General features: G+C 38.3%; 1 non-coding gene across 1 annotated transcript; it reads left to right on the plus strand.

Moving 5' to 3' along the window:
* The first annotated feature begins 5,550 nt into the window (after positions 1-5,550).
* LOC112774235 (small nucleolar RNA R71) lies at positions 5,551-5,658 on the plus strand. The gene has a single exon (XR_003188733.1). It is a non-coding gene; the product is annotated as a small nucleolar RNA R71 (small nucleolar RNA).
* Positions 5,659-8,920: the final 3,262 nt, after the last annotated feature.

The raw sequence follows: 8,920 nt of genomic DNA on the forward strand, positions 1-8,920 counted from the left end.
ACAATAGTAAAAAGTCCTATTTATACTAAACTAGTTATTAGGGTTTACGGAAGTAAGTAATTGATGCATAAATCCACTTCTGGGGCCCACTTGGTGTGTGCTTGGGCTGAGCTTGAATGTTACACGTGTAGAGGTCAATCTTGGAGTTGAACGCCAGTTTGTAACGTATTTCTGGCGTTCAACTCTAGCTTGTGACGTGTTTCTGGCGTTTAACTCCAGACAGCAGCGTAGAACTGGCGTTCAACGCCCTTTTATGTCATCTAAACTCGGCCAAAGTATGGACTATTATATATTTCTGGAAAGCCCTGGATGTCTACTTTCCAACGCAATTAGAAGAACGCCATTTTGAGTTCTGTAGCTCCAGAAAATACACTTTGAGTGCAGGGAGGTCAGAATCCAACAACATCAGCAGTCCTTCTTCAACCTCTGAATCTGATTTTTGCTCAAGTCCCTCAATTTCAGCCAGAAAATACCTGAAATCATAGAAAAGCACACAAACTCATAGTAAAGTCCAGAAATGTGAATTTAACATAAAAACTAATGAAAACATCCCTAAAAGTAACTAGATTCTACTAAAAACATACTAAAAACAATGCCAAAAAGCGTATAAATTATCCGCTCATCACAACACCAAACTTAAATTGTTGCTTGTCCCCAAGCAACCGAAAATCAAATAGGATAAAAAGAAGAGAATATACTATAAATTCCAAACTATCAATGAAACATAGCTCCAATTAAATGAGCGGGACTTGTAGCTTTTTGCCTCTTGAATAGTTTTGGCATCTCACTTTATCCATTGAAGTTCAGAATGATTGGCATCTATAGGAACTCAGAGTTCAGATAGTGTTATTGATTCTCCTAGTTTAGTATGATGATTCTTGAACACAGCTATTTTATGAGTCTTGACCGTGGCCCTAAGCACTTTGTTTTCCAGTATTACCACTGGATACATAAATGCCACAGACACATAATTGGGTGAACCTTTTCAGATTGTGACTCAGCTTTGCTAAAGTCCCCAATTAGAGGTGTCCAGGGTTCTTAAGCACACTCTTCTTTTGCTTTGGACCTTGACTTTAACCGCTCAGTCTCAAGTTTTCACTTGACACCTTCACGCCACAAGCACATGGTTAGGGACAGCTTGGTTTAGCGGCTTAGGCCAGGATTTTATTCCTTTAGGCCCTCCTATCCACTGATGCTCAAAGCCTTGGGATCCTTTTTATTTACCCTTGCCTTTTGGTTTTAAGGGTCATTGGCTTTTTGCTCTTACCTCTTGGTTTTAAGAGCTTTTGGCTTTTTCTGCTTGCTTTTTCTCTTTTTTTTTTTTTTTTGTTCAGCAAGCTTTGTTCTTTGCTGCTTTTTCTTGCTTCAAGAGTCATTTTTATGATTTTTCAGATTATCAAATAACATGTCTCCTTATCATCATTCTTTCAAGAGCGAACATATTTAACATTCTTAAACAACAACTTCAAAAGACATATGCATTGTTCAAGCATTCATTCAAAAAACAAGAAGCATTGTCACCACCTCAATATAATTAAACTAAGTTCAAGGATAAATTCGAAACTCATGTACTTCTTGTTCTTTTGAATTAAAACAATTTTCATTTAAGAGAGGTGATGGATTCATAGGACATTCATAACTTTAAGACAAAGTTACTAAATACTAATGATCATATAATGAAGACACAAACATGGATAAGCACTTAACATAGAGAAAACGAGAAACAGAGAATGTAAGAACAAGGAATGAGTCCACCTTGGTGATGGTGGCGTTTCCTTCTTGAGGAACCAATGATGTCCTTGAGCTCTTCTATGTCTCTTCCTTGTCTTTGTTGCTCCTCCCTCATTGCTTTTTGATCTTCTCTTATTTCATGAAGGATGATGGAGTGCTCTTGATGTTCCACCCTTAATTGTCCCATGTTGGAACTTAATTCTCCTAGGGAGGTGTTGATTTGATCCCAATAGTTTTGTGGAGGAAAATGCATTTGAGGCATCTCAGGGATCTCATGGTGATGAGCTTCATGCGTCTCTTGAGATCCATGAATGGGCTCTCTTGCTTGCTCCATCTTTTTCTTAGTGATGGGCTTCTCTTCCTCAATGGGAATGTCTCCTTCTATGAAAGCTCCAGCTGAGTAATATAGATGGCAAATAAGATGAGGAAAAGCTAGCCTTACCCCAGGAGAGGGCTTTTCGGCTATTTTGTAGAGTTCAAGGGAGATGACTTCATGAACTTCTACTTCTTCTCCAATCATGATGCTATAGATCATGATGGCCCGATGCACAGTAACTTCAGATCGGTTGCTAGTGGGGATGATGGAGCGTTGGATGAACTCCAACCATCCTCTAGCCACAGGCTTGAGGTCCAGTCTTCTTAATTGAACCGGCTTGCCTTTGGAGTCAATCTTCCATTGAGCTCCTTCCACACATATGTCCATGAGGACTTGGTCCAACCTTTGATTAAAGTTGACCCTTCTAGTGTAGGGGCGTGCATCTCCTTGCATCATAGGCAAGTTAAACGCCAACTTCACATTTTCTGGACTAAAATCTAAGTATTTCCCCCGAACCATTGTAATATAATTCTTTGGGTTTGGGTTCTTACTTTGATCATGGTTCCTAGTGATCCATGCATTGGCATAGAACTCTTGAACCATTAGGATGCCGACTTGTTGGATGGGGTTTGTTAGAACTTCCCAACCTTTTCTTTTGATTTCATGTCGGATCTCTGGATACTCATTCTTCTTGAGCTTGAAAGGGACCTCGGGGATCACCTTCTTCTTGACCACAACATCATAGAAGTGGTCTTGATGAGCTTTGGAGATGAGTCTTTCCATCTCCCATGACTCTGAGGTGGAAGCTTTTGTCTTCCCTTTCCCTTTTCTAGAGGATTCTCCGGTCTTGGGTGCCATCAATGGTAATGGAAAAATAAAAAGCTTATGCTTTTACCACACCAAACTTAGAATTTTGCTCACCCTCGAGCAAGAGAAGAAAGAATAGATAAAGAAGAAGAGAGGGTTGTGTTGTGTGAAAATGAAGAAGAATGGAGGGCTTTATATAAGGAAGGGAGGGGGGGTAAGGTTCGGCCATAAGGGTGGGTTTTGGGTGGGAAATTAATTTTGAATTTTAAAGGTAGGTGGGGTTTATGAGGTAGGTTTATGGGGAAGAGTGGATGGATGTGAGTGGTGAAGTGGTTATAGGGAAGGGAGATTGAGGTGATTGGTGAAGAGTTTTGGGGAAAAGTGTTTATGGGATTGTGTGAAAGAGGGGTGAGAAGAAGTGAGTGGAGGTAGGTGGGGATCCTGTGGGATCCACAGATCCTGAGGTGATCCTGTGGGGTCCACAGATCCTGAGGTGTTCAAGGATTTACAACCTTGCACCAAATTAGGCATGCAAAATGCCCTTGCACACAACTCTGGGCGTTCAGCGCCAGATTGGTGCTTGTTCTGGGCGTTGAACGCCCATTTGTTGCCCATTTTTGGTGTTGAACGCCAGAACCATGCTTGTTCTGGGCGTTCAGCGCCAGCTCTTCTCCAGGGTGCAATTCTGGCGTTCAAACGCCCAGATGCTGCCCATTTTGGGTGTTCAGCGCCAGAACCATGCTCTGTTCTGGCGTTGAACGCCAGCCAGATGCTTCTTACTGGCGTTTAAACGCCAGTAAGGTCTTCCTCCAGGGTGTGATTTTTCTTCTGTTGTTTTTGATTCCGTTTTCAAATTTTATATTTATTTTGTGACTCCACATGATCATGAACCTAATAAAACATGAAAGAACAAGAAAAATAAAATTAGATAAATAAAAATTGGGTTGCCTCCTAACAAGCGCTTCTTTAATGTCAATAGCTTGACAGTGGGCTCTCATGGAGCCTCACAGATGTTCAGAGCATTGTTGAGACTTTCCAACACCAAACTTAGAGTTTGGATATGGCAGTTCAACACCAAACTTAGAATTTGGTTGTGGCCTCCCAACACCAAACTTAGAGTTTGACTGTGGGGGCTCTGGTTGACTCTGTTTTGAGAGAAGCTTACTGTGCCTCTTTTTCATGTTTACAGAAGGGTAACCTTGAGTTGTAAACACAAGGGAGTCCTCATTCAATTGAAGGACTTATTCACCTATGTCAACATCAATCACAGCTCTTGCTGTGGCTAGGAAAGGTCTTCCAAGGATGATGGATTCATCCTCATCCTTCCCAGTATCAAGGATTATGAAATCAGCAGGGATGTAAAGGCCTTCAACCTTTACTAACACGTCCTCTACTTGTCCATAAGCCTGTTTTCTTGAATTGTCTGCCATCTCTAATGAGATTTTAGTAGCTTGCACCCCAAAGATTCCCAGTTTCTCTATTACAGAGAGGTGCATGAGGTTTTTCCCTGAACCAAGGTCACACAGAGCCTTTTCAAAGATCATGTTGCCTATGGTACAAGGTATTATGAACTTTCCAGGATCCTGTTTCTTCTGAGGCAATGTCAGTTGATCCAGATCACTTAGTTCATTGGTGAACAAGGGAGGTTTATCTTCCCAAGTCTAAATACCAAATAATTTGGCATTCAGCTTCATGATTGCACCAAGGTACTTGGTAACTTGCTCTTCCGTAACATCCTCATTCTCTTCAGAAGATGAAAACTCGTCAGAGCTCATGAAGGGCATAAGGAGGTTCAATAGAATCTCTATGGTCTCTAGATGAGTCTCAGATTCCTTTGGTTCCTCAAAGGAAAACTCCTTATTGATCACTGGATGTCTGAGGAGGTCTTCCTCATTGGGATTTACGTCCTCCCCTTCCTCTCCAGGTTCGGCCGTGTTGACTATGTCAATGGCTTTGCACTCTCCTTTTGGATTTTCTTCTGTATTGCTTGGGAGAGTACTAGGAGGGATTTCAGTGATCCTTTTACTCAGCTGGCCCACTTGTGCCTCCAAATTTCTAATGGAGGACCTTGTTTCATTCATGAAACTTACAGTGGCCTTAGATAGATCAGAGACTAAGTTTGCTAAATTAGAGGTATTTTGTTCAGAGTTCTCTGTCTGTTGCTGAGTGGATAATGGAAAAGGTTTACTATTGTTAAACCTATTTCTTCCACCATTATTAAAGCCTTGTTGAGGCTTTTGTTGATCCTTCCATGAGAGATTTGGGTGATTTCTCCATGAGGGGTTATAGGTGTTTCCATAAAGTTCACGCATGTAATTCACCTCTGCTATTGCAGGGTTTTCAGGATCATAAGCTTCTTCTTCAGAAGATGCCTCTTGAGTACTGTTGGATGCAGCTTGCATTCCATTCAGACTCTGAGAAATCATATTGACTTGCTGAGTCAATATTTTATTCTGAGCCAATATGGCATTCAGAGTATCAATTTTAAGAACTCCCTTCTTCATAGGCGTCCCATTACTCACAGGATTCCTCTCAGAAGTGTACATGAACTGGTTATTAGCAACCATGTCAATGAGTTCTTGAGCTTCTGCAGGCGTTTTCTTTAGGTGAATGGATCCACCTGCAGAGGTATCTAATGACATTTTAGCTAATTCGGATAGACCATCATAGAATATATCCAAGATGGTCCATTCTGAAAGCATGTCAGAAGGACACTTTTTGGTCAGTTCTTTGTATCTCTCCCAAGCTTCATAGAGGGATTTACCTTCTTTTTGTCTGAAGGTTTGAACATCCACTCTAAGCATACTCAGCTTATGAGGAGGAAAGAACTTGGCTAAGAAAGCCTTCACCAGCTTATCCCAAGAGTTCAGGCTATCTTTGGGTTGAGAGTCCAACCATACTCTAGCTCTGTCTCTTACAGCAAAAGGGAAAAGCATGAGCCTGTAGACTTCAGGATCTACTCCATTTGTCTTAACAGTATCACATATCTACAAGAATTCAGTTAAGAACTGAAAAGGATCTTCAGATGAAAGTCCATGAAACTTACAGTCCTGCTGCATCAGAGAAACTAATTGAGGTTTCAGCTCAAAATTGTTTGCTCCAATGGTAGGGATGGAGATGCTTCTTCCATGTAAATTGGAATTAGGTGCAGTAAAGTCACCAAGCATCCTCCTTGCATTATTATTATTTTCGGCTGCCATCTCCTCTTCCTATTCGAAAATTTCTGAAAGGTGCTTGCTGGATTGTTGTAATTTAGCCTCTCTTAGTTTCCTTTTCAGAGTCCTTTCAGGTTCTGGATCTGCTTCAACAAGAATGTTCTTGTCCTTGCTCCTGCTCATATGAAAAAGAGGGACAGAAAAATTATAATAGGGATCCTTTTTACCATAGGTGTAGAGGTTCCCCCGTGTGAGTAGAAGAAGAAAAGAATGTAATGTAAAAAAAGAAACACAAGGGTAAGGAGAGCAGAGATGTGGGATGAAGAGAGGTGTTAGTAGATGAATAAATAAATAGAAGGAGATGAGAGAGAAGGAGAATTTTCGAAAATTATTTTTGAAAAAGAGTTAGTGATTTTCGAAAATAGTTTTTGAAAAAGGTTAGTAATTTTCGAAAATTAAAATCAACAATTAAATTAATTAGTTAATTAAAAAGAAATTTTGAAAAAGAGGGAAGATATTTTCGAAAATTAGAGAGAGAGAGAGAGTTAGTTAGGTTATTTTGAAAAAGATAAGAAACAAACAAAAAGTTAGTTAGTTATTTGAAACAAATTTGAAAATCAATTTTGAAAAGATAAGAAGATAAGAAGTTAGAAAGGATATTTTAAAATCAAATTTTGAAAAAGATAAGATAAAGAGATATTTTTGAAAAGATATGATTGAAATTAGTTTTGAAAAAGATTTGATTTTTAAAATCATAATTAATGACTTGATTCACAAGAAATCACAAGATATGATTCTAGAACTCAAAGTTTGAATCTTTCTTAACAAGCAAGTAACAAACTTGAAATTTTTGAATCAAAACATTAATTGATGATGTTATTTTTGAAAATTAGGAGATAAAGATAAGAAAAATATTTTTGAAAAATATTTTTAAAATTTTTAAAAATAAATAAGAAAAATGAAAAAGATTTGATTTTTGAAAAAGATTTTGAAAAAGATAAGATTTTTAAATTGAAAATTTGATTTGACTCATAAAAACAACTAGGTTTTAAAAAGTTTTGAAAAAGTCAACTCAAATTTTCGAAATTTATGAGTGAAAAAGGGAAAGATATTTTTTTTTTTATTTTTGAATTTTTAATGATGAGAGGAAAATACATGAAAAAGACTCAATGCATGAAAATTTTGGATCAAAACAATGAATGCATGCAAGAATGCTATGAATGTCAAGATGAACACCAAGAACACTTTGAATGTCAAGATGAACATCAAGAACTTATTTTTGAAAAATTTTTAATGCAAAGAAAACATGCAAGACACCAAACTTAAAAATTTTTCATGTATAGACACTATGAATGAAAGAATGCATATGAAAAACAAGAAAAAGACACAAAACATGAAAACATCAAGATCAAACAAGAAGACTTACCAAGAACAACTTGAAGATCATGAAGAACACTATGAATGCATGAATTTTTCGAAAAATGCAAGATGAATATGCAATTGACACCAAACTTAAAATCTGACTCAAGAGTCAAACAAGAAACACAAAACTTTTTTTATTTTTATGATTTTCTAATATTTTTGGATTTTTTGTATTTTTTTTTCAAAAAAACATATAGGAAAAAGAAAATAAGGATTTCAAAATTTTTTTTTATATGAATTCCAGGAATCTTGTATTCTTAGTCTAAAGCTCCAATCCGAGGGTTAGGCATGGCTTAATAGCCAGCCAAGCTTTAGTATGTAACTCAGACATGCCACGGCTGACATTCCAATTAACTTGCCTCTATGCTGATGGTTGGAAGCCCCTATCCAAAAGAATTGGACATGGCTTTACAGCCAGCCAGGCTTCAACATGCTTCATGAAACTCTAGAATTCATTCTTAAAAATTCTGAAGAAAAATATATTTTTGAAAAGATTTATTTTTTTTTCGAAAACAGATGAGAAATTTTTGAAAGGTTTTTGAAAAATTTTTGAAAATAAAACAAAAAGAAAATTACCTAATCTAAGCAACAAGATGAACCGTCAGTTGTTCAAACTCGAACAATCCCCGACAACGGCGCCAAAAACTTGGTGCACGAAATTGTGATCTCAGGCAACGGCGCCAAAAACTCTGTACGCACGTCTTAATAAATCATTTTTCATTAACACCTTTGATACAACTAACCAGCAGGTGCACTGGGTCGTCCAAGTAATAAACCTTACGTGAGTAAGGGTCGATCCCACGAAGATTATTGGTATGAAGCAAGCTATGGTCACCTTGTAAATCTCAGTCAGGCAGATATAAAATAGTTATGGAGTTTTCGAACATAAATAATAAATAGATAGAAAATAAGGATAGAAACACTTATGTATATCATTGGTGAGAATTTCAGATAAGTGTATAGAGATGCTTTCGTTCCTCTGAACCTCTGCTTTCCTGCTGTCTTCATCCAATCAGTCTTACTCATTTCCATGGCTGGCTTTATGTAAGGACATCACCGTTGTCAATGGCTACTTTTTATCCTCTCTGGAAAATGGTCCGATGCGCTGTCACTGCATGGCTAATCGTCTGGAGGCATCACCCTTGTCAATGGCTGCATCTCATCCTCTTGTGAAAATGGTCTAAGTGCTCTGTCACAGCACGGCTAATCATCTGAGGTTCTCGACCATACTGGAATAGGATTCACCCTCCTTTTGCGTCTGTCACTACGCCCAGCACTCGCGAGTTTGAAGTTCGTCATAGTCATTCAATCCCAGAGTCCTACTCGGAATACCATAGACAAGGTTTAGACTTTCCGGACTCTCATGAATGCCGCCATCAATCTAGCTTATACGATGAAGATTCTGATTAAGAGATCCAAGAGATACTGATTCAATCTAAGGTGGAACGGAAGTGGTTGTCAGGCACGCGTTTGTGGGGGAATGATGATG

The sequence above is a fragment of the Arachis hypogaea genome, chromosome 18, assembly GCF_003086295.3.
Source record: "Arachis hypogaea cultivar Tifrunner chromosome 18, arahy.Tifrunner.gnm2.J5K5, whole genome shotgun sequence".
Lineage (NCBI taxonomy): Eukaryota > Viridiplantae > Streptophyta > Magnoliopsida > Fabales > Fabaceae > Arachis > Arachis hypogaea.